Genomic DNA, 22,758 nt, shown 5'->3' with positions numbered 1-22,758 from the left:
CAATTATGATGAACATAATGCTCTACTGTATTTCTACTGTCCCATAAACACAAAAAGCAATAATATTTTGTGAAACTTCCTTGCATTTCCATTAGCAGACCAATTACTTTCAAATCTCCACAGATATTCCATTGATGATGCTAATATTGTAGAGCATCCAAAACAACTTACAGATTTTCATAACTTTCCTTTAGATGACATGAGGGTGCAATAGGGATTGATGGTTTTATATTGTGAAGCAACACTGCTTTCAAACTTCTCTGGGATGAGTCAATAAACAATCGCCAATCTGCAACAAAATACTCTTGATTCAGGTCTTCAAAGAGACCATTCACATTGTTACAGTACACCATTGGTCCATTAACTGTGAAAAATTGTGTTAAAGTGTAACTTCTGTTTCGGTAATAACACACTCTGACATCATCATGAAGAAGATTCTTCTGTTTCAAACTAGATGCAAGAAATTCAGCTTTATCTTTTGAAAATGAAAGGTCTCTGATGAGATCATTTAATTCATATTGAGTAAAGCGTTCTGGCTGCTCAGCTGCTCCATCAGATGCATACTCATCTCGACTTGAGGTCTCCATGTCTTCGTCAGTAGATTCAGTTCCATAGTCTTCATATTCTATTTCATTTCCATCCAGTCCTGACAAGGTACCATCATGTGGAACTGGCCTTATTGCAGATTCAAGTTCAGGGTAATTAATCTTGTTTGTTCTTTGTAGAAAAGCCCTTCAGTTTGACAAAACAAAAGTAGCAGTCATCACTATGATTTTTGGGTTCTCTCCAAATTATGGCAACAGCATATTCAACCAGTCACGAAGACCATTTGATTAACTTGAGCATATCGCTGTTTAGTACTGGCTGGTGCAGGCGCAGTGAGCTCTGGTTGTCTGACCTCACATGCAGTCCTGCAGACTGCGCCTGTGCTGCCAGTACTAAACAGCGCAGGCACCGGATTTCATTGGAAAACAGCGCAGAGGGGGCGGCGCCCGGTGACCCAGAAGATTTGAGTGACGGCAGTGTGGCATTTCCAGCAGGGGGGGTTAAGACCTGCCTCCCTGTCTAAAGAAAGGTATTTTGGCAAAATTATAAAACGCTTTATTTTGGCAATAACTGCACCAAAACCTAAAAGAGCCACCTTGTTAGAATGCAGCATTACTGCTGCACAAGGTGGTTCTTTTAGTTTATAACGGCTGGAGGGGGTGACAGAGGCCCTTTAAGTGTGGAATGCCTTCAACAAATCTCTGGCACGGGGTGTGGGAATGCAGGGTGGTTAAAGAGTACTGGAAACAGGTAGGGGAGCAGGTCTCCCACAAACACCACAAACTATGCTATTTCACCAGTTAAGGCCCCCGGAGACACAACCCACAGGAGATATAGCAAAGATCCCTGAAAACATTCACACATTCTTGGTTGTAGCCTTACGTGGTTTATTTGGTGAATGTCTTAAACCGAGCACTTACTGGGAATTGACTTAATAGAGGTGGAAAGGAGTAAAGAAAAATCTGCGTGGAAAGTATTTCCGCTGTGGAAAACGTTTATTGGTTTCCACTATAGCCCTCATGAAATATCCAGAATGATTAGTCCCTTCCGCCACACGGAATGGTACTGTCTGGAGGACCTGAGCGAGATGTTAGGGGTCTTGGGAACTATTCCAGATGTATAATCTCTATTAAAGATACAACATATATTACCATAGAGCGAAACTCTTGTCAATGCAAAATACAGTAAAAGAGATTCTCTTCCGTCCCCTCCTACCCTTCTATGTAGTCAGTCTGTCCTTTCTTTCTCTTACTGTTTCCCCACAATTTGTGTTACAAGGCATTGACAGAGATCTATCTATGTATCTATATAACCATTTTAAAAGTTATGTGGACCTGTTGTCTGACAAGTAAGATTTTTATATGTACTTTTGGTAATTCACAGTGTCATTGCCGATGCTATATCCTATCCTATGCTACATTACCTATCCAAAGTTATGTTCAAAAAAATCAATAAAAATGATGCTTTAAAAAAAAATATCACGAGTGATGGAACATACTTGGCCTTTTGGTGTAAAAGAAGCATACACATAGCAGAATCTGTTTGGATAATTGATACACTGTTGGAGCATTTTTCTCCTTTAAATCAGATCAAACAGTAGAGTAAGTTTAGTTAAATGGTGGTGACAAACTGAAAAAAATGCGATGAACCAACCGACTATATGTAGATATTTCCCCAGAGATGACAGAGGAAGCTTGTATTTAGAACTAATTTTACTCGAGATAATCTGGTAGATAACTATATACAGTTGTGAGGTAAACAGGTCAGCCTATTCCTTACAGATGAACATTTGCAGACAGGCAGTTTCTCAGTGTGATATTGGATGCTTTCAGGTTCTCTCTCTGTGGAGACCCTCACTCAGTTACACCTCAGTGGCTGAGCTGTTTTCTTCTTTTCTGAGGTGACTTTCCCTCCCAGAAATGCAGTGAAAATCCTCTCACAATGACGACTGTCCGGTGCCTTCCCTTCTATCTCCCTGTGGCAGGGCTCAGCTCCCTGTAGAGGCCTGTCTCCTGTCAGTCTCACATACCAGTCCTTGCTGCCATCACCATCCTTTTCTGACTGACTCAAATCTTACCGCCTCATAACAGTTAGCTCCTCCCCATAACATGTGACTTTCCGAGAAGCAGTCATTGGTTGACTGCACTGTCGATACTTCTTCCCATAAAGCTCACTAAAACCTTTACTGATGATGTTCATGTAAGATAATGCACAGTTAAGTAAGACAAGCAGAGAAATGGAAATAACATGCAGAAATGCAGAAATAATGTAATAACAAAAGTACTTCTTTCTCAAAAACTTTATGTAATAGAGCAAAACAAAGCATATTTTTGGAATCAGCATATCACACTCCATAAAACAGAGGTATTACCTTTGCTGATGAATTTTTTTGTGTTGACCAGTGTAATTTTAATTTATATAGTGCCAACATATTCTGCAGCACTTTACAATTAAACAGGGACTTGTACAGACAATGAAAACAATACAATAGAACACATCTCAATAGTTACAAGAAGATTGAGGGTCTTGCTTGCAAGCTACAACCTTTAAGAAAATACGGGGAACACAATAGGTAGAACGTGTCGTTTTGTACGGTCTAGCCATCATTATAATAAATAATAGTTTTCATTTTAAGCTGCATGATCCACTCATCAGCCAGGATATGTCTGAGTGCAGTTACCACGTGGTATTGAGTGCATGGAGGATGTGGAGACAGATGAATAGGTAGGAGAAGATTATGATTAACATTCAGGAGAGAACAGGGAAGAGTTAGGTTAGTGATTTGAGGTGATAGGCTTGTCTAAAGAGATGCTGTCTATTTTTAAAGCACGCTTAAAAACACACTGGCTAGATATGAATCGGATTGTTTAGGGTAGTGCATTGTAAAAAACTGGTGCAGCACAGAAAATTCTTGTAGGTGGAGGTGCAAGGTTTGGATTATGGAGGATTTTAGTCTTAGATCAGTTGCAGAATGGAGGGCAAGATAAAGGTGATAGACATAAATGAGGGATGAGATATAGGGTGGTGCAGAACTGTGGAGAGCTTTGTGGGTGAGAGAGTAATATTTTTTGTATGGAACTGTATAATGGAGGGGCTGAAGGGGGGGGTGTGATATTGTTAAGTTGGAACTGTATGTTGGTGGATTGTAAAGAGTATTAAGCAATGTTATTTACATGGGACTTTATCTTGGTGGAAGGGGTTGAAAGGAATGGAGGGGGTGCTGCTATTTATTTATTTTGGAAGCACCTAAAATTGGGGGAATTGATATCTCTAGTGCATGTGGAGCGCTCGCTAGGACCGTAGGATACTCTGGCTGGGTCTGACAGCTCTTAAGGGGGTTATGAAATGAAGAGGAAATAAAGTCTGTAGGGGGTTAGCTTGTGACGCCAACCGTGGTGCTCGGCAATAGGGAAATGGCCGACGCTGTGGTTCAGGTCCTCTGGGGCAGATGATGACGCAACAAAGATGTTTCAGCTCTCCACGGGAAGAGCTAGGCCCCAGGGCAGTTAATTAGTAAAAGTCAATGATGGTGGATGTTGTGATGCAGGGCAGGTGACGCAGTAATAGTTCAGAGGACACAGCACATCCGCGGGCTGGAACAAAGTAAAATAAATGTTAAAAAACATGCAAATATTTTTCCGAAATGCATTTCAAACAAGTAAAACAAGTCAACTCTTTCTTCCCTTTATGGGAGGCATTTTGTACTTGAACGTTGCACATAAATAACCGGAACATAAAACAGTGTCTTATTTTCAATAAAGCCTTCTCAATTCAAGTTCAATAAATTAAGTCCTGAGGTCCCGAGCTGGATATTCTTCTCAGTGTCCTTAGTGCAATATGGGGGAACCCCTCTCAAACCCCCAATGTAGACACTGGTCGTGGCTACATAGCTGGTCACCTCATTGGACCACAAGACCTAACCACATGACATTACCTTTAAAAAAACCTAACCAGGTTTACTTAACTATTTACAGTTATGTTCTGTCACCTTTTACTTCTTCCTCCAGGGCAGGTCCTCAGGCCTGCAACCTCCTGGCCTGGGAAGTTCTGGCTCCTGCATAACACTTGGCAACACAAACTGGTCAAGTCCTACTACTGGAGTCTGGGTGGCTTGTGTGCATACTGCTGGCCTTACCGGAGCTGCAGGGTTCGATGCAGCAGCTGATGTTGAGGCCTCTGTTTGTCTTTCTGGACTAGCAACCACTGGCCTGGGTGCCATGCCCCTCCATGGGCATTTCTGTTCATTAAGGGCATACCATCCTCTTTCAACCCAGTGCCGGGTGTAGGTAACTTGGTCTACCTGGTATACATCACAATCTGGGTGTCCTTCCAGGAGGTGTTCCCCAACATCCCGCCGGGTGACAAAAATTTCTGAGACCATACCGATACAGGAAAGATATATATCTTGGTACCGTGTTAGCCAGTAGATAGAAAAATATTTAGAATTGAGAATCCTCAGTGGTTGATACACATTTGATGGCAATTTGTTACCATCTTTTCAGTTAGCCATTAAAAGTTATCAACCACTGAGGACTCTCAATTCTAAATATTTTTGAGACCATACTGGGTTCCTTTATGAATCCCCAGCCTTTCTTTATCTTAAAGGAAACCAAGGGGGTCTGTCTCAGCGGATCCCAGTCAGCGTATCTAGCTTTGTGGGCCTGGGCATTAGCCTGCCTGTTCCTGTCCTCCATGGCCCTATGTTGGGCTTTGCACTCTTCCTCCTCCTGCTCCCACTTGAGCACCTGCTGCTGGCAATATTCTTCCCAGCTAATGATCTCTACTCTGCCCCCGTCTGGGCATCCCCAGGGAACCCCATTAAATCAGTTCCCATGCATTACCAGTGGAACATCACTCATCCTCCACAATCCTCCCTGGGCAAATGGTTAGGTTGCAGTGGCACCGCCAGTCAGTTCCCAACATCTGATGTCTGGTCCCAGGCTTGATTTTTGCATGCCCCGCCGGGTTTAAGTGCTGAATGGGGTTTCAGTGGGCCTACCAGGGCCTCCTCGGTCACCTGGACATGGTTGGCCACCTGCATCTGTTGTTTCTCATACCAAGTGTCCCGAACCAGCTGCCTTGGATCCTGTTGGGTGATGTCCTCTTGGTCCCCTATATCCTATATGGCTGTCTTTTCAGTAATTATGCATGGAATTGGCTGTAGCACATGCAGTTACTTCAGCCTCCGGTTTTCTAGCTGAGTCCTCTGTTTCAAAACTAGTCTAGGGCCGGTCCCCTACTGCAACCTGTTCCCTTACCCCAACTACAGTTGGCTTTGATTCTGGCCCCACAGGTGGATTCCTCACAACCCGTGCCCCTAGGACCCCTTCTCTCTCTTCTTTCTGTCAGGAGCTTTTGTCTCCATGTCTGTTCTGCTCCACTCCTCCCCACCAACTCCTCACTTACTCACTAACTAACTCCGCCTCTAACACTCAATATCTCCACCCACACCCTCTACCTAGTTCCCCCTCCAGCCTGAGATGGGCCCTCCCTCAATAGGGTCCACCCAGATCCCCTTGCCTGGAGTGGTGTAGTTTTGGATGCTATTATGGGTCTCATGTAGTGACCCCTAATTACCCTAGAGCAGAGTACCACACCTCTGGCTGAAGTGCTGTACCTCTGTGTTGACTGGACCTTCAGTGGCACCACACATGGAACTATATGCTTGAATAGAATGAATGGAAATGAGTGATGTTATTTATATGAAACTGCAAGTTGGAGTGTTTGAAAAGTAATAAGTGGTGTGTTTTTCTATGGGACTATACATTGGAAGGATGTCTATTTACATGGGACTGTATGTTAGAGGAAACTGAAATGAGGGAAGTGATGTTTTGCACTTGGGATTGTGTGTTCAAAGAGACTGAAAAGTGGTGAGTGATGTTATTTACATGGAGCTGTGTTTTGTAGTTGGTTGAACAAACAGGGGAAGATATCTCACGGAGATATCACACTCTTCAATACGTGGCCTGTATTTTTTTTATTTTTTACCCTAAAATAGTGTACAGAACTAGGGTAACAGACAGCAAAGACAGTGGAATGTAGGCCTGAATTGCCACAATTTGTAGGTCACAAATAGATCAGGCATCTGACAGCGATAACAGTTCAATACGTGGCCTGTATTTTTTTATTTTTTACCTAAAGTAGTGTATAGACCTAGGGTAGGAGACAGCTAAAAAAGTGCAATTTAGGCCTGAAAAGCAACTATTTGTAGAGCTCAGATAGACCAGGAGTCTGACAGAGAAAACAGTCTGTTCATTACGTGGCCTATATCTTTTTATTTTTTACCCCTAAATACTGTATAGACCTAGGGTAGCAAACATCAAAAAAGTGGAATGTAGGCCTGAAAAGCAACTATTTGTAGAGCACAGATAGACCAGGAGTCTGACAGAGATATTACTCTCTTCAATATGTGGCCCGGAGTTTTTTTTATTTTTTTTTACCCCAAAATAGTGTATAGACCTAGGGTAGCGGACAGCCAAAAAAGTGGAATTTAGACCTGAAAAGCAACTATTTGTAGAGCACAGATAGACCAGGCGTCTGACGAAGATAACAGACTGTTCAATACGTGGCCTGTATTTTTTTATTTTTTACCCCAAAATCTGATATAGACCTAGGGTAGCAGACAGCCAAAAAAGTGGAAAGTAGGCCTAAAAAATTAACTGTTTGTAGAGCATAGATAGTCTAGGAGTCTGATGGAGATATCACACTCTTCAATATGTAGCTGGAGTTCTTTTTATTTACCCCAAAATACTATATTGACCTAGGGTAGAGGACAGCCAAAAACGTGGAATGTAGGCATGAAAAGCAACTATTTGTAGAGCACAGATGTATCTGGCATCAGATGGAGATAGAACACTGTTAAATATGTGGCCTGGATTTTTTTGGGCCCACCAAAATTGTGTCAATAAGTAGGCTATGACACTAAAAAAAAATATTTAGAGCAATGATATGCAATTTGTGTGGTGCACAAAACACAGTGATAAATATAAGAACTGTAGCTAAATATTTTTTGGCCAGATAAAGATTTTTTGGTCAGCAAAATGGTGTCCAAAAATGTTGGAATAGTATAGAAAATGTTCAGCACAGCCTCATAGGGGGAGGTGCATAGAGATAGGTTCCCAAACCTTAATACGTGACAATGTTAACAACTAGCACACTCCAAAGAATTGTGATGCAAAAAGGGGTTTGTTTAATATACATACAGTAATCACAAATGTTTCATTCTGTAATGGACCTTCATCAGTGTGCTAGATTTGTAGCGAACATGGTGTAACCCCAGTTAAAATTAGTCGGTTTCATTTGCATCAAAATTGTGGTGAAATGAGGACTATACACATATATGTATAGGTACGTATACATATAGCAGCCAGTATTAGGTGGCAGGTCAGTCCTGTGAGCGGAAGAGAGAAGCACGGGCACTACGCGGTATCCACCGCAAGTATAGTGTTACTCTTCATTTCACCACAATTTTGATGCAAATGAAACCGACTAATTTTTACTGGGGTTACACCATGCTCACTACAAATCTAGCACACTGATGAAGGTCCATTACAGACTGAAACGTTTGTGATTACTGTATGTATATTAAACAAACCCCTTTTTGCATCGCAATTCTTTGGAGTGTGCTAGTTATTAACATTGTCAAAAATGTTGGAAGACACTCCAAAAAATACCACAGTACCAAAAAAAGGCCAGAATTTTCTGCCTACCTAGCAGTGTAATCAATATGCCCCCTAATTAGCCCTAAAAAGGACTTTTTGGTTTATCTGGATTTGTGGATTCTGTGATGGTAGACCCACACTAACTAATAGAAGCACAAATCTGACCCTATCTCAGCAGCAGCTCTCCCCACACTAGCTGAGTCCGGACCTGTCTGTGCTGAGCAGGGAGGCGTCCGGTCTCTTATGGACCCGATGACGTTGTGCGGCCAGCCAATCACTGTAATACCACAACAAAGTTGGCTGCTGTATTACAGTGCATGGCAGACAATTACTTCATATTGGCGCTCTAAAGAACACCAGAATTGCAGGGCGGAGGCCCGAGCTCCCGCCAAATAATCCCGGAAATGCTCGGTGCTCGCCAAGTACACTGAGTACCGTGATACTCGGGCGAGTAACGAGTAGTGGCAAGCACGTTCGTTCATCACTGGCCACTACAATTCAATAAAATAGTGACCACCTGGCTGCCATTTTGCTGAATTTGCATGAAGCGAATGGGAAAAGAATTAAACTCTGAAGAATTCAAATTTTTCTAAAGGTTTAGGTCACTTCAATTCAATGGAGTCTAGCAGGGGGCCATTTGATAGCATCAAGTCTGAAAAAAACCTTCCTTTCTCCAAAATGTTGCTACATGATATTTTCTTGAATAATGTGAATATTTTAGTTTTTCTCTGTTTGTTTGTCATTACATTTCTCAATAGCACATGAGTAAGGTGCAAACTTTAAGACATTTTGTGATTGGCAGAAGCGGTCATGTGCTGTAAATGGGATGTTATCATGTCCACAAAGTGTAGCGGAGAGGCAGCCTTGGAACTGCTGGTGCTCCAATGGGTAAGCTATGCTAATTATGATATTTTCATGAGCAAAAAGTAGCAAATCAACTTGCAATACTCTAATCAAGCACCCATGTCACTATTTTGTGGCCACCGTCGGGGAGCTTGTGCACCTCCTCCTATCTGGTAGCATCCCCAATGTTTCTTCTGGAGCAGGCCTGGCATGATATCATGCTTGCTTTATGCAATGATCATGTCACACATGCATTGCCAACACATGGACCCTTTTTTTTCTAAAGGAGGCAGCCACTTTACCTGTACACTTAAATTTCAGAGGTGCACCTAGTCTTCAGGTCAACTATGCCTCAGAGGAATGTAGAGATCAATCAGCAACATTGTTTTAATTCAATATTTTCTAATTCAGAACAACAACCTTCCCATCGCAATTGCAAAAAGGGTTTTCTGAGAAATCTAGTGTATATTCCGTGTCCAGACAAGATGTCACACCTGATGCTCCTGTGGTTACAGGTAGGGAAAATAATTGAAAAGTCATACCCACAGGTGTATTGCAACTGAATAACAATGAGGATTTGCTTTTGCAATTTTAGGCATTTTTCTGAGATGACATAAATATGAATTTGCTAGAGACACTAGGCTAAAAATATCCAATATAGAAATACTAATTTAGAATACAACATTTATATTTTCCAAGTTCAGATCAATAGTCTGTATAACTAGGAATGACAAGCTAACTGGATAGTTGCGATTGGAGTAAGAGGAAACAAATCTGTTATGCCTTCTTGGAGAGGACTTCTTACACCCTGTAGACTAAAATATTGACTCTTCTGTAAAGAGCCCAAATGAGTTATTAACAAAGACATGTTTAAATTCACTCCATGGAGTCGTTTGTATGATGCATTTCACTTATAATGGCTACTGTCATTTTACTTAGTCACAAATTAATGTTATTGAGAAAGATCTCAAACACACTAGAGGCATAAAGGTAATTAAAGAATGTATCAAAAGTCACTACTCAGCATTAGGTTATAAGCAAACACAGCAGAATTAGCAACAAAAAAGCTCTAAGAAATGGCTATCAGACATTTATAACAATTTTGTAAGTTAAGCATTATGAAAATATGAGAAAAAAATAAGTCGTGCTCATATACGGTAAGTCATTTTAGGTAAATCTGAAAGTATTAAGTTCTACAAACACAAGATTGTTGTAGAATTTTAAACATAATATAAAACAAAGACATTAGCAGTGCCCACATTTGTTAATACTTTATTCATTTTTGCCAAGGCTATAATATGTCCATCCCATCTAGATTGCCAAATAAACAGGCAATACCTGCAAGGTGTTGTGGCTGTTGAACAACCGCAAGACATGCAGACGCTGGAACTCAAGCATATTATCTGAGCATGCCGAGCAGGGATGTCATCCGTGTGACAAGTGTAGGCACTGGGTGCTGAAGACAGTTCACATCTGTCACGGGGCTACCGCAACAGAGAGGTTCCAGAGAACCGCAGCGCTCTGGGCCTCGTTCACACATGATGAACAGAAGCTCTTCTCCTGAATTCTGGCCTGGCAGTCTTGTGCCAGCAGGGCAGGAGTTAAACCTTGTTACTGAAGTTACTGAGAGCTATGTCTCTCAGCTGATTTGGTTTTGGTAATCTCCGCTCCTATATAGACTCAGCTTTTTCTACAACTGTTGTCAGTGATCAGTTCTGCTGCCTGGCTTGGAGTGAGAAGGAGCGTGGTATTAGGAGCTTGGAGGTTTATTTACAGAGATTGGTGTCTGCTGTTTTGGTTGCCTGTTAAACCTGTTTTCCTTCCTAGTTTTTTCCTTTTCTTCCCTTCTCTGTGTTTCCTCTGTGGTGGTGTGAGCATTTGGTGAGTTTGAGACTTTTAGTTACCTTGTCTGTATACCCTGTTTAATTGTCGTATTTATACACTGTTGCAGTCCACCTCCCTTGGGGGGAGAGGGGGCCATTGATGGGGCCTGCACAGGAGACAAGGATACGCTGGCTGCTCAGGCCTCCTAACCATTATAGGTACCCCTGAGATAAGGGAAAGCCAGGGCCCCATTATCGTGGCAGGGACAGGTGCGGGTCCCAGTATGCCGTCCTGCCCCTTTATCGCAGTTAACGGCGTGACAGTATCACTGACCTTAAAAATTTTCTTGGTCGAATATGGACCCCATTGCTGCTTTAGCTGAACAATTGCAGCAACTCAGTCTAGTGGTTGCTGACCTCCGCTCGGTGGTTGTACAGCGCACTCTAGTGGCTACTGCATGGGTTGCTACACCTCCACAAGCTTCGCTGGAGCCTAAAATTGCATTACCTGACAGGTTTTCTGGGGGGCGCGACAAATTTGTTACAGTCAGGGAGGCCTGTTATTTGTATTTTAGGTTGCACCCTCACACTTTAGGTTCAGAGGAACAGAGGGTTGGAATTGTAGTATCGCTCCTACAAGGTGACCCTCAGGCCGGGGCTTTTTCACTTTCCTCTGACACTTTGCCGTTACGGACTGTGGAGGAGTTTTTTCGAGCCTTAGGTCAAGTATATGATGATCCTGACCGCGTCTCCCTCTCTGAGTCCACAATACACCATCTTACACAGGGAGAACGGCCAGTAGAGGAGTACTGCTCTGAGTTTCAGAGATGGGCTACTGACACAATGTGGAATGACCCTGCACTCCACAGTCAATTTTATCAGGGCTTATCTGATAAAATAAAAGATGCCTTCACCCTACAGGAGACACCAACCACACAGGAGGCAGCTATGTCTCTTGTGATCTGTGTGGACCGCCGCCTGCGCCAGAGACTTAATGAATCGCCGCTATTCAAGAGTAATTCAGATTTGGGCTCACAAGAATCTGAGTCTCTAGGATAACCTATGCAATTGGGTGGTGCTTCTCGTTCTAAGGGGGCTGCAGTCGTATGGAGTAAGGGAGGTGAATGTTTTTTTTGTGGCAGAAGGGGTCATTATGTGAATGTGTGTCCTTCTAAAAGACAACCGCCGGAAAACTATTGAGCCTGGGTTGCGGGGAGGTTTGCAACTCGGGTGTACTAGTTTCCTCCTTAGGTAAACCACAAGTTTTCCTACCAGCCGAGATTCGTCTTGGTGAAAGTAGGCTCAATATCTCTGCCTTTCTGGACTCTGTGGCAGGGTTTAATTTAATTGATGCTGGGTTTGTTCAGGCACATGGGCTTAAAACTCAAGAGTTGTCTAGACCCATACGTATAATTGCTATTGATTCTGCACCTTTGAGCCAGGGGACTTTCACTCACAGATTGTCCGTGGGGTGAGCCTACAAATAGGGGCGTTGCACTCTGAGTCAATAGATTGTTATGTGTTGGGGGTTTGCCATTGCCTGTAGTTCTTGGTTTACCATGGCTCACGTTACACAACCCGGTGTTAGACTGGAAGACTTGGGAGACTATAAGATGGAGTGAGTTTTGTCAGGAACATTGCCTGGGCATTCGGCTGGCCGGGTTGAGTTCTCAGGTTTTGCCAGAGTTCATCTCAGATTTTGGAGGATGTATTCTCTGAGGAGGAGAGTCAAGAGCTACCTCCACACCGTCCTTATGATTGCGCTATATGTCTCATTCCTGGTGCTAAACTGCCTAAGATTAGGCTATACAGTATCTCTGCCCCAGAGAGACAGGCCATGAAGGACTATATCACGGAGAGTCTGGCCAAGGGTCATATCAGACCCTCGTCATCACCTATTGCTGCCAGGTTCTTCTTTGTAAAGAAGAAAGACGGGGGTTTATGTCTATGCTTAGACTTCCGTGAATTAAATCAAATTATGGTCCGGGATTCTTTCCCGCTCCCTCTTATTCCAGACCTCTTTAATCAAATTGTGGGGGCTAAATGGTTCTGCAAATTAGATCTCAGGGGGGCATATAATCTCATTCGGAGGAAGGAGGGGGATGAATGGAAGACGGCATTTAATACTCCAGAGGGACATTACGAGAACTTGGTTATGCCTTTTGGGTTAAGTAATGCTCCTGCTGTGTTTCAACACTTTGTTAATGATATACTTAGTCACCTAATAGGTAGGCTTGTGGTGGTATATCTCGATGACATCTTAATTTATTCCCCTGACCTCGAGTCCCATCAGGATCATGTATGGCAGGTCCTTCAGGTACTCAGGGACAATAAACTGTTTGCCAAACTTGAGAAATGCATGTTCGTGGTCAAAGAGATTCCGTTTTTGGGTTATTTCTTATCCTTCACAGGATTTCGTATGGATCCGGCTAAGGTCAAGGCAGTCTTGGTGTCAGAGCGTCCTGAAGACCTTAATGCCTTACAGAGGTTTTTAGGTTTTGCAAACTACTATCACAAATTTATTAAAGACTTTTCAGTAGTAGCCAAACCTTTAACAGACATGACCAAGAGAGGCACGGACTTCTCTGTCTGGTCCAGTATCGCCTGCCAGGCTTTTGAGACTTTAAAGAAGTGTTTTTCCACTGCATCCATACTAATACAGCATGACATCTCGCAGCCATTTGTGGTAGAGGTGGATGCCTCTGAGGTGGGAGTGGGAGCTGTATTGTCTCAGAGGATTTCTCCGAGTAAGTGGCGTCCATGTGCATTTTTCTTGAAAAAAATTTCTACTGAGAGGAATTATGATATTGGTAACAGTCATGGTGATCACAGATCACAAGAATCTGTTGTATCTAGAATCTGCGAAGCGTCTCACACCTAGGCAAGCAAGGTGGTCTCTGTTTTTCGCCAGGTTCAATTTCTACATTACATATAGGCCAGGAAGCAAGAATGTCAAGGCTGATGCGTCCACAGTCCGGAGCACCAGGTCACAGGGCAGGTAGAGTCCGGCCGGTCTAAAGGCAAATCCAGAGTCCCTTTATCCAGGTGGAAATCAATAGCCTTCCTCTAGCTACAGAAGACAGTACATGCATTGTATGTATTACTCGGGTGGTTAGTCCACTTTTTCACTGTGAGGCATGAATCCGTGGTGGTCTCCCTTAGAGTTTCACTGAGGTAGGTGTTGTCAGGAGTACTTGGTATGGCCACTCAAAATGTGGGTCTAGGCTTCTTCTCACCTGTCTGCATATGACAACCAATCACCTGGATTCAGCTGATGCACGTCTGCACTTGCATTAGGATCTGGAATGGATGAGAATATATGCTTATGCACCACATTAAGTCTTTTTCTGCAAGGCCTGGACATAGGCTGTAGCACTTATGGGAAGTACAGACCAGTCTATGACGCACTACCAAACAGGACTTCAGAAGGAGACAAGCCTGTCTTTCTATTTGGATTGTGTCTGACTGAAGAGAGTGCAAGAGACAAACACTTTACCCAATTCTTTTACCCAATTCTTTCATGTGTCTGTCATGGCCTTCTGAATTTTTAAACCAGAAGAAGTTCTGCCCTACACAGGCTGCCTCCTTCTGAGGCGCAGGATCCGGTAACCAGATCACCGAGGGAATCATCGTCTCCAAGCCTGGCTCCAGAGACCGGCAGGACAGCTTATTCCATATTAGTTGCCCGACCTTTACCCAGGAGGCATGGTGGCAACTGTGGAGGCCGGGGTATCCTAGAGCTCCTGTAAAAAGCCTCAGGCCATTAGTCATATGGGTTGTTCCTATCCATCTGGGGGACAGAGAGAACGACCAACAACAGTTCTGAGAACCTTATGAGAAGCTCAGCAGTAAGGTACTACAACACCCAGGTGCTAGAGGAAGGCTACTGATTTCCACCTGGATAAGGGGACTCTGGATTTGCCTTTAGACCGGACGGACTCTACCTGCCCTGTGACCTGGTGCTCCAGACTGTGGACGCTGAAGCCTTCAGTAAAAGGTAAAGAGACTGCAACCTTGTGTCCTCGTTCTTCACTGCACCTCACACCATCCATCATCCACACTCTGGGAAGCCCTGGGGACATACTTCACCTTTGGGAAGGTATACCATCTAGCGGCCATAACATCACCCCAGCGGACCCCTAAGCAGCGTCGGCCACCCTGACCGAATACCACAGGTGGCGTCACAAACATTTCCCCTTCAAAGACCTTTCCCCTTTTACTATGGACGTCCCGAGGGCCACGGGCCGGGTAAGCCACCGTGACATCCCCCTTTGGGAACTGAAGGACCCGGTACCGAGTACCCCGCAGCCCTACATGGGGGCAATCCAGATACATTCCTTGCCTCTAAGCTAGCACTCAGCTTATTTTTGGTCAGGTACAAGCAATCACTTAAATCTCACTTTAAGGGATCACCCTCACATTCCTACTGCTACATAGATGGAAAAATAAAAAAAAGTTATGGCTCTTGAAAGAAAGGGAGGAAAAAACGAAAACTCAAAAGCAAAATTTCCCAGTTTGGAAGTAGTTAATATTCAGTTAATTTTTCTCCCCCAAAATTAACAAATGAAATTGATGCATGCAAATAAACAAACAAGCAATTGCCTAAGAAAGCTATCATAAAAATATTATCTGTGTTTATTGTTCTGACAATTTTTAATTATTCCAACCAACCCCTTGGGATGTTATAAGTAATCAACCCCTAACTCCTAATTAACCAATTGTAGACGTAACAGTAATACATCAATCACAACATTTTGATTAATTGCTCAATAAAAAGCGAATAAAAAGATTAAATAGAGTGAAATAGGGGATGGGGGCTCTGTCAGGGATATAAAGAAGACAAATGGAGCTAATAATAACATCAATTTGGCAATTTCAGTTTAGCATTGGTCAAAATACTACTATACTGTTATGATCATCAGAATTGCATACACATATGGAATATGATATGACAAGATATTATCTATATAATCTGATAAACATTACATACGTAAATCAGCAGGACATAGATTGGATACATTTACATTGCACTTTTTATTATTTCAGCTTTAGGTTAAAGAGAAAATGGTGACCTACTGAAGTAATACATATGCTCATTCAAAGTTAGCTGAACTCGAGATCTAAACCTTTTCTGACACATCATATGCCGTGCACTCATCAAAGCTCACACATCAGTTTGTTTACATATTAAAAAGTGAATAACTATGTCAGAAAACTTGAAATGTGCACATTATTTAAAGGGAATCTAACAGTAGGATCAACCCTCCTAAGCCATCTATATGGGCATGTAGGTCACATAAAGTTGGATAAAATGATACATGGAAATCTGTGATCTGAAGACTTTTTCTAGAGAAAGCAATGTTTTTCTTATATGTAACTGAGCTGTTCAGGAGTATAGGCAGAACAATGATCTCCGTGAGAATCTGCCTCCAGAGCTTATCTAATATATAAAGCTGAATGTGTGTGTGTATGTATGTGTGTGTGTGTGTGTGTGTGTATGTCCGGGATTGGCATCTGCACCGTCGCAGCTACAGCCACAAAATTTTGCACAGTCGCACGTCTGGACCCCGAGAGCATCATAGGCTATGTTGTGAGGCGAAATCTTAACCCCGCGCGTTCCAATTCACCAAACAATTTTGCCCCTATCTACATAATGGGGAAAAAGTGAAAGGAAAAGTGTTGGAGGCGTCACAGCTACAGCCACAAAATTTTGCACAGTCACACGTCTGGACCCTGAGAGCATCATAGGCTATGTTGTGAGGTGAAATTTTAACCCCGCGCTTTCCAATTCACCAAACAATTTTGCCCCTATCTACATAATGGGGAAAAGTGAAAGGAAAAGTGTTGGAGGCAAATTGACAGCTGCCAGATGTGAACAAGAGCGATGGCGCCAAAGAGTATATACCATACAGTTGCTAAGGTGGGGCCCCGACATGGGATACTCACCACACACGGGGATATGAACACACACACAAAATGGGCCACACACTACCACGTGCTTGAACACATATACCACCCTCAGCACACATTTCACCACACATACACCAACCTCGCCACATAAAAGTCGAAACACAAAAGTCGCCACTCAAAACTCACCACGCGCAAAACTCGCCACATGCAAAAACTAGGCTCACGCAAAACTCGCCACAAGTGCAAAACTCACCTCATGGAAAACTCACCACACGCAAAACTTGCACACGCGGAAAAATTGCCACATGCACAAAAGTTGCAACACATGCAAAAGTTGCCTCACACAAAACTTGCACATACTCAAAAGGCACCACACATAAAACTCGCCATGCGCAAAACTCGCCATGTACAAAACTTGCTGCACACAACTTGCTACACTAACCTGTCACATGCAACTTGACACACAAAAAGTTGCTACACGCATGTTGCCACACAAAACTCATCTCACAAAAGTCGCTACATGCATGTCGCCACACGCAACTCAACACACACAACTTGACACATGAAACTCGCCCTAAAACACACAAGTCTGGTATTATCCTTCAAAAATAAAAATCTGATTAATAAGCAGACAAACTACAAGAGCAACAAATGTACCGTATAGGAAATACGGGAGCTGTCAGTCACATGACCTGTCTATTATGTGTATGTGTGAGCTAATATATACTGCCAGGGGGAGGGCTTCCTGTTGGCTGGGGATTTATCAGGCTGCCAATTTAGCTTACAAATACTGAGGTAAAAATACTGAGCAAATAACGTGTGAACGAGGTCTAATACAGGAGGAGATGACACACAGATATATACTATATACAGGAGAGATGACACACAGGTATATACTATATAGAGGAGGAGATGACATACAGGTACATACTATATACAGGAGGAGATGACATACAGGTATAAACTATATACAGGAGGAGATGACACACAGGTATATACTATATACAAGAGCAGATGACCTACAAGTATGTACTATATACAGGAGGAGATGACAAACAGGTATATGCTATGTATAGAAGATGACATACAGGTATATACTATATACAGGAGGAGATGACACAGATATATGCTATATACAGGAGGAGATGACATACAGGTATATACTATATATAGAAGGAGATGACATACAGGTATATACTATATATAGAAGATGACATACAGGTATATACTATATACAGGGGAGATGACACACAGCAGGTATATACTATATACAGGGGAGATGACATACAGGTATATAGTATATACAGGAGATGACATACAGGTTTATACTATATATAAGTGAGATGCAAACATGTATATACTGAGGTGAAAATGAGGGGTGTGAGGTGAAAATGAAAAGGTGTGAGTGCAAAATGAGAGGAGCGAGGGAAAATAGTGGAGTGATCGGAAAATGACAGATGTGAGGTCGAAATGACAAGTGTTAGGGGGAATGACAGGAGTGAGGGAGAAAATGAGACGTGTGAGGGAGAAAATGAGAGATGTGAGGGGGAAATGAAAGATGTGATTGGGAAAATGAGAGGTGTGATGGGAAAATAAGAGAAGTGAGGTGCTATAACTAACCACAGATATTTACTATGCCCAGGCAACACCGGGCTCTTCAGCTAGTCTAATATATAAAGCTGAATGTGTGTATGTATGTGTGTGTGTGTGTGTGTATGTCCGGGATTGGCATCTGCACCGTCGCAGCTACAGCCACAAAATTTTGCACAGTCGCACGTCTGGACCCCGAGAGCATCATAGGCTATGTTGTGAGGCGAAATTTTAACCCTGCGCGTTCCAATTCAAACAATTTTGCCCCATCTACATAATGGGGAAAAAGTGAAAGGAAAAGTGTTGGAAGCAAATTGACAGCTATCAGATGTGAACAAGGGGGACTTAAAGAGTGAGAGCGATGGCACCAAAAAGTATATACCGTACAGTTGCTAAGGTGGGGCCCCGACATGGGATACTCACCACACACAGGGATATGAACACACACACACAAAATGCACCACACACTACCACGTGCTTGAACACATATACCACACTCAGCACACATTTCACCACACATACACCAAGCTCACCACATAAAAGTCGAAACACAAAAGTCGCCGCTCAAAACTCACCACGCGCAAAACACACCACGTGCAAAACTAGGCTCACGCAAAACTCACCACACGTGCAAAACTCACCTCATGGAAAACGCCACATGCAGAAAAATTGCCACATGCACAAAAGTTGCAACACATGCAAAAGTTGCCTCACACAAAACTTGCACATACTCAAAACGCACCACACATAAAACTCGCCACGCGCAAAACTCGCCATGCGCAAAACTTGCTGCACACAACTTGCTACACTAACCTGTCACATGCAACTCAACACGAAAAGTTGCTACACGCATGTCGCCACACGCAACTCAACACACACAACTTGACACATGAAACTCAGGTATATACTATATACAGGGGAGATGACATACAGGTATATACTATATACAGGAGATGACATACAGGTATATACTATATATAGGAGGAGATGACATACAGGTATATAGTGTATGCAGGAGAGATGACATACAGGTATATACTATATACAGGAGGAGATGACACATAGGTATATTCAATATACAGGAGGAGATGACATACAGCAGGTATATACTATTTAAAGGGAAGATGACATACAGGTATATACTATATACAGGAGATGACATACAGGTGTATACTATATATAAGGAAGATGACAAACATGTATATACTGAGGGGAAAATGAGAGGTGTGAGGTGAAAATGAAAAGGTGTGAGTGCAAAATGAGAGGAGTGAGGGAAAATAGTGGAGTGATCGGAAAATGACAGATGTGAATTCGAAATGACAAGTGTTAAGGGGGAATGAGAGGAGTGAGGGGGAAAATAAGAGGAGTGAGGGGGAAAATGAGAGGTTTAAGGGAGAAAATGAGAGATGTGAGGGGGAAAATGAGAGGCGTGATGGGAAAATAAGAGAAGTGAGGTGCTATACCTAACCACAGATATTTACTATGCCCAGGCAACACCGGGCTCTTCAGCTAGTTTTTAATAAAAGGGGGCATTACCAGTGTGAAACATGTAACTAACATAGAACAGCAGAACTAAACTTTAGGTTCTTACAAACACATTTACTGCAGCTTTCACAGCTCTGCTGTCTTTCAACACTATTGCCACACTGGCTGGCTGTGAACTGGAAACTAAAGCACTGAAAGGGCACCTGTAGATGTCCCAGGTCTAATTGTAGGGATGTGGACTATTTTACTAGGTTAGTAAGCAGTTTGTCCTGGATAGAATGATTGGAAAAACTACAGGAAATAAACAGAAAAAGGAATGTTTATGTAAACACAGTTGATAACCATCTGAAAAAGAAGTATAATGGTTACTTTACTGATATTTTGTGAAGCAGATTTTAACTATTTCTTTACCAGGTCCTGGGTACACTGTTGGAGTGGACAACAAATCCTTAAGGCTGATGGAGTAAGTGGGCTTGGGGATAGTCCAGAACCAACGTGTGGCAGAACAAAGGAGGAGGAGTTTTACTAAGGAGGAAAGAAATCTGAATTCCTGTGCTCTATCTAACCTCCCCTTAAGGACTGTGGTTATTTCTGTTTTTGCCTTATTGTTTTTTGCTCCCATTGACTCTCACTTTGTAATGTTGTGGGACACATGCTGGTGTAATGCCGATACGACACACCGGGAGAAATAGTGGCGACTGGGGAACGAGTACCTTGGGATGGCCACCGCCATCAGGTTGCAGAAAGCTTCCATTTCAATGAGCCTAAAAAGGCAACATTTCGAGTGCCAGCAGATGAGAAATGTGAGAATTTACTACTGTGGCATGTGGGGCGTTGGATGCGTATTTCCGCTTGTATTCCAATGACTGGGCTATAGCCAACTGAAGGCTGTGCTGGGACAAGGATGTGGATGGGCTTGATGATGGTGCTTTTTGACTGTGGGCAACAACAGGTGCAGGGCGCGAGGCATTTTCGCATGCACCGTGGACTGGGAATTGGCTTTTATGCAAAACAGTGGAAGAAACAGTGGTGTCACCCGCAGTCAGTGTTACTAGTGCCTGGGATCGGCCCACAAAGTTGGGTGGTTTGCTGTCATGTGCCTGATCATGCTGGTGGTGGTCAGGCTTGTAGTTTTGCTGCCCCTGCTGATGCGGGCAAGGCAGGTGCTGCAAATGGCCTGTTTTGAGTTATTGTTAGAGTCTATAAAAAAATAACCAGACTTGGGAAGATCTAACAGTTGGAATGGCAACTTCCCTCATGTTGGTGTTTTGGGGAATGGATGCACGCCTTCTGTCTGCAGCCACCACACTCCTTCTTCCTGCCTGTTGGGGTGCTATGCCTCCTTCCCCATGTGTGCTGCTGTCCTCACTCTGCATGTCCTTCTGCCAGGTTGGGTCAGTTACTATGTCATTCCCAACCTAGTCTTAAACATCCGCACCCTGCTCCTCCTCCTGACTTTCTGGGAATTGTGTCTAATCATTGTCCACATCTTGTGACACTTTCCCAGCATCGCCTTCGTGTGACTGTGGCTGCTCAAATCTTTGTGCATCGCTACATGCGATCTCATCTTGCTCCACTTCAAGTTGACTGGCTGAGAGTCCAGAATATTTAAAGGGAAAGTGAACAGCTCTTCGGAGTGTACAAGTGTGGGATCAGTTGTCTCAGGGCACTCGGCATGGTGGGAGGAAGGAGGATCAGGGTTAGTAATATGCGGTCCAGACTCACGGCTACTCACACTTGACCATGTGGAAGACGTGGTGGTGATGGCTAGCCAACCGACAACTCTGCACTGCTCTGCTTCAATAGTGGTGTGCCGCGGTCTCCTATAAACTGGGACAGGAAGGTTGAGCAAGAAGATGTGGGTCTTTGTTGCAGCCCACTTTCAGCTTGGCCACGGCCTCGTCCTCTGCATGCACCATCATCATAAAATCCACTTCCCCGTCCCTTGCCCCTTGCCTTGCCAATTTTAAATGGACTACTGAAATATTTTAAAAGTTCAATACAAATGGATTAATTTTGAAAAACTTATATGTGATCACTTTAACACAAACTTTTAATTCAACGGAATGTTGGTAATTATTTTATTTTGTTTTTGACAAATTTTATTAATAACTAGGGTAAGACAAACCAAAACCAGTTCAGAGAAGCACTCAAATGCAACATTTTTTTAACCCACAGATAGAGGAGGCACCTGACAGAGAAACCACAATGTTCAATATGTGGCTTTTTTATTTTTTTGAAAAGAAAATTACTGTCACGAAGTAGGCTAACACAACACCAAAAAAGTGGAATGTATGCCTGAAAAGCATGTATTTGGAGACCACAGATAGACCAGGCGTCTGACTGAGATAACAGACTGTTTCAATATGTGGCCTTGATTTTTTAAATTTTTTTAACCACAAAATACTGAAAAGTCTCAGGGTAGTAGACCAAAAAGTGGAATGTAAGCCTGAAAAGCAAGTATTTAGAGACCACAGATAGACCAGGCATCTGACTGAGATCACAAACTGTTTCAATATGTGGCCTGGATTTTTTTTTTAAATTTTGCCGCAAAATACTGTATAGACAAAGGGTAGCAGACAAAAATGTGGAATATATGCCTGAAAAGCAAGTATTTGGAGGACACAGATAGACCTGGCATCTGACTGAGATAACAGACTGTTTCAATATGTGGCCTGGATTTTTAAAAAAATTAACCACAAAATATTGTATACACCAAGGTTAGCAGACCCAAAAGTGGAATGTATCAATGAAAAGCAAGTATTTGGAGACCACAGATAGATCGGGCGTCTGACTGAGATAACAGACTGATCAAAATGTGGCCTTGATTTTTTTTGGCTCACCAAAATTGTGTCAATAAATAGGCTATGACACAAAAAAATTTGAGTACTAAAATTGTA

Source organism: Ranitomeya imitator, chromosome 1 (genome assembly GCF_032444005.1).
Source record: "Ranitomeya imitator isolate aRanImi1 chromosome 1, aRanImi1.pri, whole genome shotgun sequence".
Classification (NCBI taxonomy): Eukaryota; Metazoa; Chordata; class Amphibia; order Anura; family Dendrobatidae; genus Ranitomeya; species Ranitomeya imitator.
This window is presented reverse-complemented; position numbering follows the sequence as displayed.